The following is an 18625-nucleotide window of genomic DNA, read 5'->3' as shown; positions in this document are numbered from 1 at the left end:
CTTTTATTTCACTCTAAGTCATTTATTTCATCCTTGTTACCAAATGGGATCTCAGCCCATCATAACTAATCCTTCCAAGCTATGTCTACTTGCACAGCTAAACTCCACATGACTGTTCTCTTCTCCTTCCAAGTCTAAATCATATACCAGTATTTCAATATTACTTTTCTATGTTTGTTCTAAATATTCCTGATAAAAATGTGATTTATTAAATGTCAATCAGTGTCCCACTCAATAAACATTCTGTAAAAACATTTATTTCAAAATGAATGCTTTGAACACATTTCCAAGATTTATTTGTTTGAAAGATTAGATTATAAGTGTACTATTATACCTAATCATTATCTTACTCCAATTTCCTAACTAAATCTTATCTTTACATCCTTATATTTCATTTCATTCTTTGTGATTATTAACGTTTTACTATACCCAACTCTCAGAATGTAAGACTGAACGCCATCTTTCAACTGAATAGCTATAGTAGACAGCTTCGCATTCCTGGGATGAACATCCAAATCAGACACATGGAAGGAAAGGGTTTATTTCAAACTTACTGGTAGAAGCTTCATCAATTTTTTCAAGAAGATGCTTCAATACACACAAGCTGAGAAATACAACCAGACAGCCAGCAAAATTCAAAAGCACCAAACACAAAAATTTTCCAGAGCTCGGACTGCTCTGTTCATCTTTGGGCTGGAATTCAGATCTCCCTGCAAACATACCTTTGGACTGGTCTCCATTATCCACCCCAGTGACACCTCCTCTATTCAAGTGGCTAGACACCCAATTTACGAGTTCTAATAAAATACCTGAACCAGATGTGGTGATGGCACATGCCTTTCATCCCAGTACTTGGGAGGCAGAGGTAGGAGTATTATTGTGGATTGGAGGTCAGCCTGAGAATACATAATGAATTCAAGGTTGTCTTGTGCTAGAGTGAAACTGTACCCTGAAGAACAACAACAACAACAAAATAAAAACTGAAAACAAAACAAAACATCTGTATCTATGAGTAGCATACATTCAAACTATCATAGTAGTTTGGCCTGCATGAACCATTTCACTGTTGTGTTTCACTTTATTTCGAGTTCGCTTTTCATAATATATTAGTTTGCTTTTTATGTTTTATATATATAATTTTTTTTACGGACAACGTCTGTACTTACAGAAAACAAACCATGATATTTCCCTCCCCTCCTCTCCCCCACTTTTCCCTTCATAACTCTGCTATCTGTCATATCCCCTCCCTCTCTCAATTTAAATTTGATGTTATCATCTTTTTCTACTATTATGAGGATCTTGTGTGGGTATTGCTAGGCACTGCAAGATCTTGGATATCAAGGCCAAATCCTGTTCAGTCACTTGTTTGTAAGAAGTGGAACCCTTCCTTTGACTCTTACATTCCTAATTTCATTTTTCTTTTCTGCTGATCAGAACTCCATTGTGTAGATGTACCACATCATTATTATCCATTCATAGGTGGATGGACATCTTGGCTAATTCCATTTGTAGCTATTGTGAGTAGAGCAGCAATAAACATGGTTGTGCAAGTATCTCTAAGGTAGTGAGAAGAGTCATTAGGATATATGCCTAGGAGTGCTATGGCTGTATTATATGGAAAATTTATTTTTCGCTGCCTCAAGAACCTCCACACTGATTTTCACAATGGCTGTACCAGATTACAATCCTACCAACAGTGCAGAAGTGTTCCTCTTTTACCACATCCTCGCCAACATTTATTGTCATTTGTTTTCTTGATGGTAAGCATTCTGATGGGAGAGAGAGAAAGAATCTCAGGGTAATTTTAATTTGTATTTCCTGAATGGGCAAGGATGTAATATACTTTTTCAGATGTTTATATCCATCCGTATTTCTTCTGGTGAGAACTATTTATTTCCTTAGCCCATTTTTGATTGGGTTGTTTGATTTCTTATTGTCTTCTGCATTTTGAGTTCTTTGTATATTCTGGATATTAATCCTCTGTCAGATGTGTAACTGGCAAAGATTTTCTCCCATTCTGTAGATTGTCTCTTTGCTTTATTCACAGTATCCTTTGCTGTACAAAAGCTTTGCAATTTCATAAGATCCCAGTTGTTGATAAGTGTTTTTATTTCCTGAGCAATTGGGGTTTTATTCAGAAAATGATTACCTATGCCAATATGTTGAAGGTTTTCCCCTAGCTTTTCCTCTAGCAATTTCAGAGTTTCAGGTCTGATATTAATATCACTAATCCACTTTGATTCAATTCTTGTCCATGGAGAAAGACAAGGATCCATTTTAATCTTTTACATATAGATACCCAGTTTTCCCAGGACCACCTGTTAAAGAGGCTGTCTTTCCTCCAGTGAATATTTTTGGCTTTTTGTCAAAATTCAGCTGGCTGTGGCTGCCTGTATTATCATCTGCATCCTCTATTCTGTTCCATTGATCTACATGTCTGTCTTTGTGGCAATAACATGCTGTTTTTATTACTATGACTTTGTAATATTGCTTGAAATCAGGTATGTTGATACCACCAGCCTTATTTTATTTGCTCAAAATTGGTTTGGCTATTCGAGGATTTTGTGCTTCCAAATGAAATTTAGGACTTTTGTTTTCTATTCCTGTGAAAAATGCCATTGGAATTTTAATGGGGATTGCATTAAATGTATAGATTGTTTTTGGTAAGATTGACATTTTCACAATATTGATTCTTCCCATCCAAGAACATGGGATATCTTTCCATTACCTTGTGTCTTCTGCAATTTCTTGCTTGAGTGTTTTAAAGTTCTCATTTTAGAGCTCCTTTACTTCCTTAGTTAAGTTTATTCCATGGTACTTTATTTATTTATTTTATTTTATTTATTTATTTATTAATTTTTGAGGCAATTGTGAGTGGGAGAAAGTCCCAGATTCTCCTCACATTTTTTGTTATTATATAGTTAAGCTACTGATTTCTGTGTATTTATTTTGTATCCTGCTACATTGCTAAAAGTGTTTGTCAGCTGTAATAGTTTGCTGGTAGAGGTTTTAGGGTCTTTTATGTATTGAATCATATCAGCTTCAAGTAGTGATCATTTGATCTCTTCCTTTCCAATTTGTATACAAATGAGTGTTTTTTTCCTTATTGCTATAGCTAAGACTTCCAGTACAGGGGACACCCTTATTTTATTCCTGAATTTAGAGGAAAAGCTTTGAGTTTTCACCATTCAGTATTATGTTGGCTGTAGGTTTGTCATAAATAGCTTTTATTATGTTGAGATATGTTCCTTCTATTTGCAGTTTCTGTAATAATTTTACCATGAAAAGATGTTACATTTTGTTGAATGCCTTTTCTGCACCTATTGAGATGATCATGTGATTTTTGTACTTCAGACCATTTATATGATGTATTACTTTGATTGATTTTCATATGTTGAACCATCCCTGCATCCCTGTGATTAAGCCAACATGGTTGGGGTGAATAATCGTTTTGATATATTCTTGTACTCTGTTTGCCCAATACTTTTTTTCAGTATTTTTGCAACTATGTTCATGAGGGAGATTGGTCTGTAATTTTCCTGTTTTCTTCTGTCTTTGCCTGGTTTTGGTATGAGGGTGATGTTGGCTTCATAGAAGGAGTTCTGTAGAATTCCTTCCTTTTCTATTATATTAAAAAGTTTGAGAATCAAACTTTGGTGTTAGTTCTTCCATGAACATCTGGTAAAAATTTGCCAGTGAGTCCATCTGGGCCTGGGCTTTTTTTTTTTTTTTTTAGTTGGGAGACTTTCTATAACTGCTTGGATCTCTGTACTTGTTATAAGTCTATTTAAATGTTTTATTTCATATTGATTTAATTTTGGTAGGTCATATGAATCAAGGAAATCATCCATTTCTTTCAGAATGGATAGTTTGCTTTTCATAATATATTACTTTCATTTAAATTCTTTTCAAATTTAAGAAAGCTGTTAAGTAAATGGTAGGTCAAGTGAAAAATATGCCTTAAAATTAAAAATTAGCATAAAGAAAGGTAACTTGATTTTGTGTTTCAAACACCAGTTGTCCCATAGATATCTGTGGGTATCTGTAGCTCCCTTGACCCCCAGGTTAAATGAAGTCACTGAAGTCTAGCCATGTTGCTTGAGTAATTGCACATCCTCTAGGGACAAGACTAGGAGATAGCAAGGTGCTGATACGATGATGTTCAGTTTTTATTCACATATTACCTTCTTACTCAACTCATATGCAAAGTTGAATTGTTTCACTTGGCTTTTAAAACAGCAAAAGGTTTATATGAGCTGAAGAGATTCCAGATAATGTTTTTTGTCTTTCATATATTCAAAATACATTTCTTTGTGTGGTGGTTTGAATTAGTTGTCCCGCATAAGCTCATGTGTTTTTAATGCTTCATTCCCAGCTGATGGCAATTTGGGTTGTAGAGCTTTGCTGGAGAAGGTATATTCATGTGGTAGGTTTAGGAGTCTTGTATAGCCTGCTCCCCTTTGCCAGAGTGGTGCTTACTCTGTTTCTGCTATTCCACTTTCTTTGGTTGAGATAATGCCCAGCCTCTGCTTATGCTCTGCTTCCCTGCTAGTCACTGTACACCAAAATAAACAACTTTCCTCCCATCAGCTGCTTTTGTTTGGCTGCTTTGTTATAGCAAGTTAACTGCAACACTTTGCAAGGATCTTTTGAAGGACAAATATAAGTTTGATGTCATTGTTTACGTCCCTCCTAGAATAAAGCATGTATTTATGTGAACCCTGTACTCAGCTTACATGGGTTTGTCCTACCATTTTCTATTAAGTATGTGTACTGCAGATTAACCTTTTTTGTAGTTGCCCCTCCTGTGTACTTGTTATCATGACCTGATATGCTTTTAAGGACATTACACACGAAGAGTCAATTCCAAGAAGCCCCAGCTCTTCTAAAGAAGTTACTTATATTCTATGTTTTTATTATTAGTTGTGGGAAGGCAAACTACACTCTTGACAACTTATATATCCCTTAGTTCCACTTTCTATCGACCATGTTTGTTGCATCATCAAAAGTGTATATGTTCAGAAGTATCCCTGCTTTATTTTAGCCTTCATCTGACCCTTCTTATAAGTATTATTTTTTACTATTGCCACATCAGAAATTGTACACCTCTTCATCTTTGGTATGAGGCTAAAATAAATGATTTTCCACATGTCTATATTAGTCTTTATGCACATACATGTATGTGAAGCCAAAGATTTAAATAAGGCACTCTTCAAAACAGCATGTAAAAACTAACAAAAAATAAACAAGGATGCTTGGGTGAAAAATCCTGTCAGAGCTGTCAGGAGTCCCCAAGGCCCTTCAAATTCTTCCTATAGAAAATAGATTCTGAAGAGACACCAACTTTATAGGCAAGTGCCCCATCTGTTATGTATTGTCTGTCTATATCACAAGGGCTACTTCCCTTGGATAGGAAATAGGGATCTCCTGTCATGAATGCATAGCCACAGCTTCATCATCATTCCATGAAGCCTCTACTGTTTCTCTGAGAAGCCTAAGGAACCTCGTTTGATTCCACAGGACCCACATAAAACAGATGCACAACATGGCACATGCATCTGGACTTTGTTTTCAGTGGCTAGAGGCCCTGGTATGCCCATTCTCTCTCTCTCTCTCTCTCTCTCTCTCTCTGTCTGTCTCTTGTATACTACTTTTGTATTTGCACAAAATAAACTACTTAAGGCAAATTTTAGGAAATTGTTCAGAGTACTAAATGTGCAGGAAGAAATATCAGCTCTCAGAGGCAGTTTTAAATAGTTTATGCTATAAGAGCATGTGCAGTACCTTTTTTTTGCTTGTAGGAATTATCAGTTAAAATACTTTTTAATTTTTGATGATGCCATACATGTACAGAATGTATTTTGATCATATTCAATCCCATTATCCTTTGTTAGTCTGCTACCATTCCTGATGAACCTCCTTTCTTTACAGCTATTCCCATTCTACTTTCAGGACAATTTTTGCTTGCTTACTTGTTTCTGTGACTCATTAAATTTAATTAGGGTGCCTGCATGAAAATGGATTGAGCCTTATTAACTGGAGTATGAGCCACTTGCCAGTGGATATACCACTGAATAAAATGACTCTACCATCTCACAGCAATCATTAAGTGTTGATAGCTCCTCTCTGAGGAATGTGGCCTCATAAGCCCCTCCCCAGATTGTAAATTGAGGATCCCAGCCTTTTGCAGGTAAGCACAGCTGCTGTGAATTCGTGGCTATAATGGTAATGTTCTGCCTGGATTAAGGTGTTTCACAGCACTTCTCTTCATCTTCTGGCTCTTATATTCTCATTCTTTTGCCACATTTTTTGTGATGTTTTCTGAGATGGAAAAGTGGTTAAAAAGTAAAAGAAAAAAGAAAACCTCTTGCTATAGTAGAAATTTTGAATGACTATTCGGTATTGTGGATTTTTCTAAAGTGTAGATAACAGCAATAGCTCAATCAATAGTTCTAAAGTTTGAGCCACACACTGGCATTTAAAACATTATAGGTTTTTACAGAAAACATGTATCCATGAATATATATTTCATTTCCCATTTAAGTGACTCAGTATGTATGAGTGAGTAATCATCATTTCATGGTGATTCCAATGTGAATACCAAAGCCCCCAAGGGAGAACTAAGAATTTTAGGAAGCTACTGACAATGATTTTTTTTTAAATTGTTGTTTATTATTTATTTATTTGAGAGTGACAGACAGAGAAAGAGGGAGAGAGAGAGAGAGATAAAGAGAGAGAGAATGGGCGCTCCAGGACTTCCAGCCACTGCAAACGAACTCCAGACACATGCGCCCCCTTGCACATCTGGCTAACATGGATCCTGGGGAATTGAGCCTCGAACTGGGGTCCTTAAGCTTCACAGGCAAGCGCTTAACCACTAAGCCATCTCTTCAGCCCTGACAATGAATTTTTATACAAAAGTAATATACCTATTTGAAAATAAAAAAAAAAAATCCAAGATTATAAAAGCATTTTCCGGAAGTACAAAAGATGCTACTCAATTACTTGGAAGAAAATAAAAATAACATTATCTTGATTCTTATACATTTGTAGTATAGATCTATACAATCTAAAATCAAACCATATCACAATACTTAATAAAAAATCTAGTCATGTCTGTATTATAGTTCCACTTCTAGTATGGCTATGTGTAATATCTAAACTTTTTTATGTTACTAATTTTACAATCACAATTTCTAAACAAATAGAGAAACTCTTCCTTATCATGATACAAAAAATAGGGGAAAGGTAATGTTTTTCTCAGGTAGACAGCTAAGGACACAGGCCCTAAAGTTCCTGGATGCTATCTGGCCCCAGCATGACTAGATCTACAGTTGGGTTCAGTCCCTTTCAAGATGATGGAAATGAGCAGTTTCCTGATTTATCCTCCTTAAGTCATTACCGGGCTTAAACCCACCATGAAGGAGTCCTTTTGGAGTCTGTGCCTTCTCCTGACCCCTCCAACAAGTCATGGTCTTTCTTATTTATTTGAACTTGGCAAAGAAGCTCATTCCTATTGGAAGCCTAACTTAATAAAGTCCTGATCCAAGTTACTACTTCTCAGTCTTGTTCTCTCAGGACATCTTTTATCCAGGAGGGGAGTACCCCTTTTGTCTTGGAGCTTTTCTTCTTTTTCATTCTTCCTCTCACTTGAAATGAATGGTTTATAATTTACCTTTCTTCATATCTGAGTTATTCAATTCTTTGCTAATCATTTACAAAGGCTTAGGCTTTAACATCTACTGGGCTAGTGGGGTTTTCTAAGCCCACCCAGAGCCTGGTATCTCTCACACTACAATACACACTACAATACTGGTTTCTCACGACAAGAACAGCTTATGAGCTGACAGAGTCCAAATTTTTTTGAATGATTATCTTTTTCCTCCCCAACCTTGAAGCAGATGGCACAATCCACACTATCAAATTAGTGCTAATAAAGCCTTGTAAATATGCCAGAGGTTGGTGTGGATATTGATGGCCTTTAAATTTATCAGCCTCATTTTACAAACATGTAGACTTTATTAACCATTCTTTGAAGTGCTTTGCTATTAGTCACTTTGATGGTAAAGAAAGCAGAAATAAGGGTCAGTTTTACATCTCTGCTGATGATTAAAGGTCTTTGGGTGTAATAAATGCAAGGAACTGATCTCTGTGTTTGCTGAACTGCTGTACCTGAGCATGACTCACTTTCCTTTCTCCTGAGTCTTTTTGGAGGCAATCCAGATACATGCCCACAGTAGGTGTGTGTGGTGTGTTAGTGGGCTCTTGGTTAATTTCAGCTGCTCAGAGCTACTGGCTAGCTTAAGAGAATTCTAAAAAGGAATTTATGCACCAGCATAGGCTTCACAGATGAATGTCTCTACACTTTTGTCCTTTCTAGTTTATGTGGCTAGATAATTTAATGAGTACAGGAATCTGAGTAGGAGTTTTAGAACACCAGGTTGGAAATTTGCCACTCATCCTCTCTGACATGATGAGTGCATGCCATTGTTGTGGGTTTTCCTACCTCCTTTCTATTCTCCTCATTCAATAAATTAATCCTCACTAAATAAAAGAACAAAACATGTTGATGAATCAAAAATGTGTTTAATGGTAATAATTTACTATGTAATTTCATGGCAAGCCTTTTAAAGATACTTAATTTTCTTAATGCTCTTAATCCTCTGTAAGAAAATGTTGATAATGCTATACTCTATTCTATGCAAGGGAAGAATGTGATCCTTCAAGTAATTGCTTAATTACTTCAGTGGGTTGTGTGCTGCCGGCATGATGTGCTTCTCCATCTGCTTTCTTTAATTTATTGAATCGATGCCTTTAACAAAAGAGCAAATGGAAGTCACAGGAGACAGGGAAGAGAAAAGGTCCCCCAAACTGAGGCTTTGGGGAATATATGATGTGGCAGAAAATCAAGTTAGCTAATGAAGGTGTACAGTGCTCTCCTTCAGTGCTGAACCCCTGTGCTTGAATTCTGTTGAATTCTGTCATTCACTGTTGATTCAATTTGAGAAAACCTTGGCTTTCTCAACTATGTAAAGTGAATATTAATTCACAGAACTGGCATCTATCAAACAATTTTCAGTTGTAAAGTAGTTTTTAATGACCAAGTAGGCAAAAAAATGAATGAGAACTTGAATGAATAACAATTTATTCATTGATGAAGTTTTATACCTAAGCACAGAGAAAGCAACTGGGAAACACTAAAATATTTCACATAGGATACACTGGCTTTCTTTATTCTTGACCCAAGTACTATTCTTTATTCTTTTTTTTCCATATTGACTTCACTTCAGTGTTTCTTCTTTTTTCAATGCATAGTGGAAAGTATTTTCAATATACCACTTTTATCTATGCTGATAATGAAATAATATTTGGACACAATATAATTTGCAGAATAAAGACCCTTCCAATCTCACTAAACTTAATGTTCAAGTTATCCCTTTCCCCTCTAGAAGTAGGAAGCTGACTGGTCTAGAGTGGTTTGTCACCTTGATATTACTGCAGCAGTTACCCCAATTTAGGCCTAATAATGTCTGTTACATTTGATTAAGTCACTGTCTTTCTGGTTCTTATAGCCTAATATGCACAAGTATGAACTATATTCTATTTTAATTTTGGAGTTGCTAAGAGTTTAATTCAGAGCCTCCTACAAACAAGGAGGTCTAACCGGGTGTGGTGGTGCACGCCTTTAATCCCAGCACTCGGGAGGCAGAGGTAGGAGGATCACTGTGAGTTCGAGGCCACCCTGAGAATCCTTAGTGAATTACAGTTCAGCCTGGGCTAGAGTGAGACCCTACCTCAAAAAAACCAAAAAAATAAAAATGAAAAAAAAAAAAAAACAAAAAAACAAGGAGGTCTAAACAAGTGTGCTATGATTGAATTAAAATTACAGTCCCCAGTCATTCACTAGATTAAAACTGAGGTGAGGTCAAATCATCATCCTACCAAATAAAAACTTCAAAATTCAACAAGGTATTTTGTAGCTCTAAGTCCTAGTTATCATCTGTGTAAACTTGGGAAAATATCATCTTTTAAAACTGGTTCAGTTGTCAGACAAAGAAATTACATGGCATTAAATTATTATGTTAATATTTGTTATTTATTGAATTATTGTAATAATACTGTACCTTGTCAGTCTATTTTACCCATCTTCCAAGGCATACAGAAAGTAACTCTATTCCTGAATAATTATTTTAGACTTGTGTTTCTCCCCTTAATAACAGTGGCCTAAAAAAGTCATATAGAATGGTTCATAATCTTACTCTGTAGGTTCAAAGCATAAATTTATTTCATAGGTTTTAGATAAAGTATATAATGTTTCCTGCAAAATTCCAATTATATGAGAACAGGAAACAGAAAATTAGAATGAATGAAATGTGTTGAAAGCCCACAACTACTTTCCATAATTAACAAAATATAAAATTGAGAGACAAGAAAACATAAGAGATGGGAATAAGATGAGGAAAAAGAAATAAGCAAGATAGGGAGTTAGGATTGATTTCGTTTACTTAGTGTCATTTTATTTCCTTGCATCCATTCTCCTGCAAATGGCATTGCTTGACTTCATGTCTGAAAATAATTGCAATGTGTAAGTGCATGACATTTTCCTTATTTGTTCCTGTGTTGTTGGACATCTAGCTTGGTTCCGTACCTTGTCTATTATGCATAGTTCTGCCATAAACATTATTGTTATAGGGACTTTACTTTTTTCAAAGTATAAATAAACAAGTTAAGTTTGTTTTAAGAATATATAAGTTCATATATAACAAATAGCAATTGTCTGTATACAATATATGTATTAAAATGCTATTTATTTCACTTTAATTTTATTTTCAGAGTCAGAGAGAGAGTCATTTGTGTGTATCTGTATTTATATGTACTTCTGTGTGTAGAGGTTAGAGGAGTTAGGAGTTATCTTCAGGAATGCTAACCATATCTTTCTGAGAGTGGATGAAGCTCACTTGTTAGGTCATGAGTGCTTACCAGGGTGCCATAGGGACAGTCCTGTCTCTGCTGATGCATACCAGAACCACATGCATTTTTAAGGCATAGTTAAGAGCAAACTCAAGTTCTCATGCTTGAAAGACAGGCACTCTATAAACTGAGCTCTCTCCATGGTCCAAGACTCCATGAATATTAAATTAATGTAAAGGTAATGTTGAACAATAGGGTATTTGTCATTGCAAGAGTTTGTGACAATAAACAAATACTTGGAGCTGTGATAATCATTTACAATGATGATGCTACCATCATAAGAAAGGCTAAGATAAATTATGTAGTCTTCTTATAATGGTTTTTTTTAACCTTGTCTTATTTTTTCTTAAATAATATATCCTCTAAAAAGATATATCTAATTAAATATTACTAGTAATATGTGGTTTGTATGCTACAAAACAACTGAGATAAACCATAGCATCTGAACACATTTGAAGCTATACTACATTTCTTGAGTAGACATCTCAGGGATACAATGCTTTCCATTCATACTTAATCCACAATTTTCAAATTCTATATGCCTACAAAATTATTCCACAAATAACTGGGGAAGTGCATTGATTATTTATAAGATTTGGATGATATAGAAATGTAGCTTTGTATTTATTTATTATGAAACAAACATACAAGTAAAAACTACAAGCTGTGGACAAATTTTAATATTTAGCACTTAAAACTCATTGAGACAAGTAATATGGGAAAATAAAAACTGTATAAATGCTATGATTTATTTAAAAGCAGTATCTACAAATCATAAGTGTAAAGATCAGAAACTATACAATGAGGTATTGAGGATTATTTCAAATAATTCTTCAGGTAAATAACAATAATAGTAACAACTATGTAAAACACAGAGGTAATAATAAAGACATCAAGCACAACTTATTTGAGTATAAAATATACTTCAGGAAATGGGGTAGAAACTAAATAGAAAAAAAATAAAAGAGTGGTTACTGAAAAAAAATCCATTTTTAGAGATCCCCAAAGCTGAGACATGAGATAAAACAGTATTTCTCAAAGTTCTCAAAATGATACACTGAACTCTTCTCAAAGGTATTTGGAAGCACAGCTCATCACAGCCACATCTAATATGTGACATGAAGACTAGAATAACTGAGAAGCACAAAACACATGCACAGTTATTCAATAGTCTGATATAATGTCCAACAAATATTTCCAAATCCTGTTTGTTCCTACCTCAAATGCTCTTTTTATTATTAATTAGTTTTGTACTCAGTGAATACAGTCAAGTTGGTACCATGTTTTGAAAGTAAGTGTCTTCATCCACTGAACCATCTCCCCCTTGTATTATTAAACTTGGGTTAAATGGATGTTGTTAAACAGTATTCACTTGCCTACAGTGAAATCTTTCTAAATCCTTCGTATAAGACTTTCAAAGTATGCAGTGTATTGTCAGTATGGAGAGACAACCTACCGTGAAATCTCATACCATCACTTCTAAGTACATCTTACTACCCATATTCATTGCTCTCCCATCACATTTGTCCCCGAACCTCTTAACTTGAATAAATAGGGCTGGAGGCATAGCTTAATGGTTAAGGTGCTCACCTCTTATTTGTAATAAATAATACTAAAACAAACCTAGGAGAATATACAGTAGCTATTATCTATATCATTATATAACACTAACCAAACAAAATCCCTCACTAATACATGTAAAAGCACAAGAGTTTCATGAAACGTAAGCTGTTACATATCTGGATAAAAAACAACTACTGCATGTGGTTAATAATGTAATCTTTTCGAAAATAGAAAATACAAAAATAGGCCCCAAGGGGCAGTTACTACTGTAGTTATACTAAACAGACATGGCATTAAACATTTTATAATTATTTGTGTTATAGCTTAGGGATGTTCAAAGCCTCTATCACATAATTTTTTGTTCTTGTTGCAGTGGATAGCAGCTAATGCAGTGGCTGGTAAGGAAGCTGAGAAAAATTTACTATTGGATGCTTAGTCCTAAAGTGGCTATAAATATCACATACTCAAGGTTCAAGAAAGTCACATAAGAGTAGAGTGGATGAAAGAGCCATAGGACAGGGAATTATAAGTTTCTTAATTTGAAGAAAAAAATGTATGAAGATATTGTGTGAGCTCACAAATACCCTGAAGAATTTCAACAATTCCCTAGAACTCATATAAAGTCAGATGCCCAAAGCAACACATGTTTCTGGAATTTGTTTGCAGTAACAGGAGGCTATGGTTCACCTGCATCCTCTCTCTCTCCCCATGTCTGTGTATGATCTATACTAGACTTATGAATCATAAATGTTTCACAAATTAGAAGGTAAACAAATGTCTTCAATGAACACCTGTACATTTCTTCCAAAGTCTTCTCTGCTGTGGGGAAAACCTGTTCCTAGAACATGATGCAAGATTGTCATTATGTTTTTCACAGTTAAAGAAACACAAACTATATTCCAAGTCACCCGAAATTCCAAGTGATGGTTTCTGGTGAAATATTTCCCAAATATATACCTTTTGTATTCATGATTTAACAAATATGGATGTAAACTTAATTAATTGAAAATCAAGAAATTTATGTTATTAAATTTCTTTATCCAATTCTTGTGGAAAACTGGAATAAAACTTAATGGCAAATAATTATGTTTAAAATTATATTATTAAAAATGAATTGTTCAATGTACATTTTGAAAGTAAAAAAAAAAAAAACTACTAACTTCAAACAGACATAAAAATAACACTTTTTAATTTAAACCTTCCATTCCTGGCCCCATAGGCTCATGGCCATCTGATAATGTAAAATTCTTTAAATTCCAATTTAGAAGATTCCTTTCTGTGAAAAGCAAATAAAGGAGATTTATCCAAAGTGGCCACATTGGGAAGAGGAATAAAGACGGCATAACTTCCCACATCTGTATTTAGGATCCTGAATAAATATGATATTATTATTATAATTATTGATATATTTTATTGGTATAGTTAATACAAGACCATACTGCAAATTAATCATATTCCCATCAGGTTATCCTCTTTTGTTCCCTTTCCTATTCCACTAAAGCTCCTTCTCAGTGAGTCTATTGGCGGTGTGGTGATGAATCCATTAATCAGTTTTAATCTATAACAGTCCCAACTGTTAAGATGATGATTAACATAAACCACCACAAAGCCCCAAATTAATGTCTTCAATATTTATATTTAAATAGCATTGAACATTAAGAACATAAATATGGGCTGGAGAGAGGGCTTAGCGGTTAAGCGCTTGCCTGTGAAGCCTAAGGACCCCGGTTCGAGGCTTGGTTCCCCAGGACCCATGTTAGTCAGATGCACAAGGGGGTGCACGCGTCTGGAGTTCGTTTGCAGTGGTTGGAGGCCCTGGCGCGCCCATTCTCTCTCTCTCTATTTGCCTCTTTCTCTCTCTCTCTCTCTGTCGCTCTCAAATAAATAAAAATAAACAAAACAAATTGAAGAAAAAGAACATAAATATTAAAGATGATAAGAGATATATTTATATAACTAACACAGTTCTTTTATATCTTTGTGTCTAAAAAAGACCAAACAAAATAATGAATCTGAATAATATGTTCTGTGTTGGGATATTATTTAGAAGTGTGTATATGAAAGAGTTTGTTTACATAATTTTTATTCAAATATCATATTTATTTCCAAGAACTGCTTTATAATGTATTCTTTTTAAAAAAATATATTTATTTCTTTATTTGAGAGCGACAGACACAGAGAGAAAGACAGAGGGAGAGAGAGAGAATGGGCACGCCAGGGTTTCCAGCCTCTGCAAACGAACTCCAGATGCGTGCGCCCCCTTCTGCTTCTGGCTAACGTGGGACCTGGGGAACCGAGCCTTGAACCGGGGTCCTTAGGCTTCACAGGCAAGCGCTTAACCACTAAGCCATCTCTCCAGCCCTATAATGTATTCTTGAAACAATTAGAACTAATATGCATAAACAGAACAAAAATTAGCACTCAGTACTCCAGTGGACATCAACTGCTTAATTTGACTTATCTACGTTCAAAATATGCTTTCAGTTAAGTTGTTGTTTTATCTTTGCTTTTACACCCTTAAATGTTTTAGACACCTATCATTGAAATTATTTTAAAGTAGAATTTGATTTCATTTTATTTTTAAAATATCTGTTACATTCTATTTTGTCTAGTTTTGATGGTGATAGTAATTCTTGTGTCTATGCCTCTTATAACATCAAAGGTATCTGTGACCATATGAATCTGCAATTTAAATTAGTATCTTTGTTTAATTCAATAATTTCATTTGAGTCTTATTTTGAATCTATTGATCTCTTGTTTGACTACAACTGATTAATGTTTTCCATAGTAATACTTTTTAGAATTATATCTCTTGTTATTTTATGTTAAAAATAATCACTCTATTTTTCTCATTTAAAATCAGTGATTGGTTTCATGTAAACTTCATGAGTCAGTTTTTCTTTTACTAAAAGTCCAGTAGCTTTTGATCTTTTAACACGTTTTTCTTAATGTATTCATTGGAAAAATATTTATTTGTAATATGTGACTGTCCCTGTTTTAAGCAATGGAGACACAACTGTACCAACAAGGATAATAAGATTGTTGTATTTTGAATATGAAATGTCCTCAAAGGCTCACATACTAAATGCTTGATCACCTTTAGTGGCACTATTTGGTGAGGCTGTGCAAATTAATTTTGGGGACTGTACCCATTCTTGTAGGAGGTCCCAAAGAAATTTGAATTTCCTTAAAAATATTTACTTGTATGCAAGAAAAAGTTTGATTTCAGGTGTGAGACATGGAGGAAATTGAATCCTAGGAAGAGATTTCCAACAATTCTGAGAATTTGTTAGACTACCTTGTAGGATACTCAGTAATGGGTGAGACCACACCTTGATCTGACAACACCATGGGCAATATAGTTTACTATGCATCCCCCTTGTCTTTAATTTAAACTTAAAATGTATGCCAGGACTACAAAGATGGGATGAATGCTGGAGACATCACTCGACCTCTTTATCTGTTTCTTTTCCTAATGTGATGAATAGATTATTCTTAGCTTTACAATACTACCTGTATATTCAGTTGTCTTACTGTGAGCTCTTGGCTTAGTCTAGGTCTATGGGACTTTGAGAACATGTTTGCTAATAGATAATGTCACAGTAGTTTTTCTGTCATAGCCATGAGAAGCCTGACAAATGCATTTTTGAAAACCCAAGCTTAGTGGTATGGTTATAGATTTTCTTTTTTTTTTTTTTTTTTTTGGTAGGCTTTCACTCTAGTTCAGGCTGACCTGGAATTCACTATGTAGTTTCAGGGTGGCCTCCAACTCACTGAAATCCTCCTACCTCTGCTTCTCTAGTGTTTGGAATAAAAGTGTGCACCACCATGCCCAGCTTGGTTATAGGTTTTAAGGTTATTGTTATGTGAATTAGCCTCTCAATACTTTGCCACAACAATGATAATTTACTTTTCTGCCTTTTATTTATTTTTATATTTTAATATTATTAATTTTTACTTGTACATATTTGTGATCTCTAGTACTATTATCTTTATACTTTACACTGAAATCAGAGAAGAGTTTCACTTTATCTTGATTATTTAATTAATTAATTTATTTAAATGTTTGGAACATTTGACCTCCTCTGTAATCATTACTGACAACATATAGATTATTGTGAACTACCCTATTAACAAAATATTTTTTTTTAGCTACAACTCATATTCAGTTTATTTCTTGATTGACAATGTTTCTTCTCCTTTTTCTATTTTTTATTGTCTCTTATCTATTATTGTTGTGTATGTGATTTATTTGTACCTTGAACATCTATTTCGGACTTATGATATGAAGTACAAACAGAATTTATGACAATATTTCATTTTCCTTTTGTTGTTTAGGACTGGTTTTAATGACGATGGATCATACATGTTATCATGTAAATATCATAAAATAACTAAAACATTCATATTTTTCAAACAATTTAATAATTATAGATTTTAATGTATATAATCATGTTATAATCCCTAGAAAAGAAAAAGTGTATAAATTCAGAGGAAGTCACATCTAGCATTTGAAGATTGTAGATCAGTTAAGTATGTATTTCAAAAGAATATTAAAATGGCAGCAATAGAATCCTAACTACTCTGTAGGCTATGGCAATACCAGATGGCTCTAGAAAGTACAAAAGAAATCAGAAAAAAAAAAAAACAACAAAAAAAAAAACAACTAGGCCTTCAGAAGAAAATACTTTTAAATAGTAAAAGGAAATATGACATTAATTAGAATGCTTAGATCATACATGCATGCATATATATGTATACATATACATAGATATATAATAACTTTAACAAATATTCAAACCATTACTTTGGTAATATTTAGGAGAACTAAATGCTTTGTTACTGGACACATAATGAAAGATCATATGAGTTAAATGTTTTTGTAGAATCATTCTAATTCTCTATCTGTATCAACTCCAGTTTACAAATGGGAGACAGCCTAGCACCTAGATATTGATTTAAAGATCATAGAGTTATATATATAAATTTGTACTGAAGTCAGGATGGCAAGAAATTGTTTTAAAGGAAATGTTCAGAAATATACTAGTTAAATTTTAATCAATAACAGAAATCTTCCAATACTGTCTTTGATATTATAGTGCTCTTTAATTTCAACTTTATTTGAGTAAAGTTTCAGTTATATTAGCAATCTGGTTACATGTTTTTATATATTCTCTTGCATCATGATGAATATGTGTATATCTGCTTGAATAATAGCCCCAATATCCATTTTAGTTCTCTTTCTCTCATTTGACATAATAGTGCTAAGTTAAATATTGATAACATAGTAATTTATGTTTATTTAAGAATTTGTTATGCCACTACATTGAAACAATGTTCTTAGATCAATTTATATTTTTTCCTCTGGATTATGGTATTATGTTCCCATTCTAAAGATGTTAAATTTTGTTTTGATCTACTTGACATGATTTAGAATTTTTCACAGAAACAAATCTATATTCAGGTCTGTGAGAGATTTCCTAAATTAGGTTATTTGAGGTGAGAGGACCTACCTATTGTGGGCAGCACCATCCTTTGGGCTGGATTATAGAACTTTATAAAAGGGAGATTAGCAGAGCTGTTAGGATTCATTTTTCTGGATTTCCTGTTGATATGATACTGTGATGCCTGATTTCTGTTCCTTCTATGGCTTCCCGAACATGATGGACTTCCCCTATCTACTACCAGCTGAAAGTACCATCTTTCTTTACTTAAGGTGCTTCTGGTCAGGTAGTCTGGTGCCACGATGGAAAAATAACTGCTACAAGTATCATTTTCAGTATTATTATTAATAATACAATTATCACAAGATTAATGAACCACATTCACTTTTATATTTACTCAGCTATAATTAAATGTTTCCAACACCTTGGTAAAATTTGGTTCAAATATTTTTGATAAAATTATTAATATAATCTTCATTGAAAATACTTTTGTCCATCTGTGCGTGTTTATGGGTGTGGGTGAGTCTATGTGTGTGTAAATTGCTAATAGAAAGGCATTGGCTCTTATTCCATGCTTTGTCATAATAATAAATAAATTTTATAAATTTTCATTTCAATTTTTTTATTTTGGCACATTATTATTGTAT

This window comes from Jaculus jaculus, chromosome 6 (assembly GCF_020740685.1).
Source record: "Jaculus jaculus isolate mJacJac1 chromosome 6, mJacJac1.mat.Y.cur, whole genome shotgun sequence".
Taxonomy (NCBI): Eukaryota; Metazoa; Chordata; class Mammalia; order Rodentia; family Dipodidae; genus Jaculus; species Jaculus jaculus.
The sequence above is the reverse complement of the archived record's forward strand: the minus strand, read 5'-3'. Positions refer to the sequence as shown.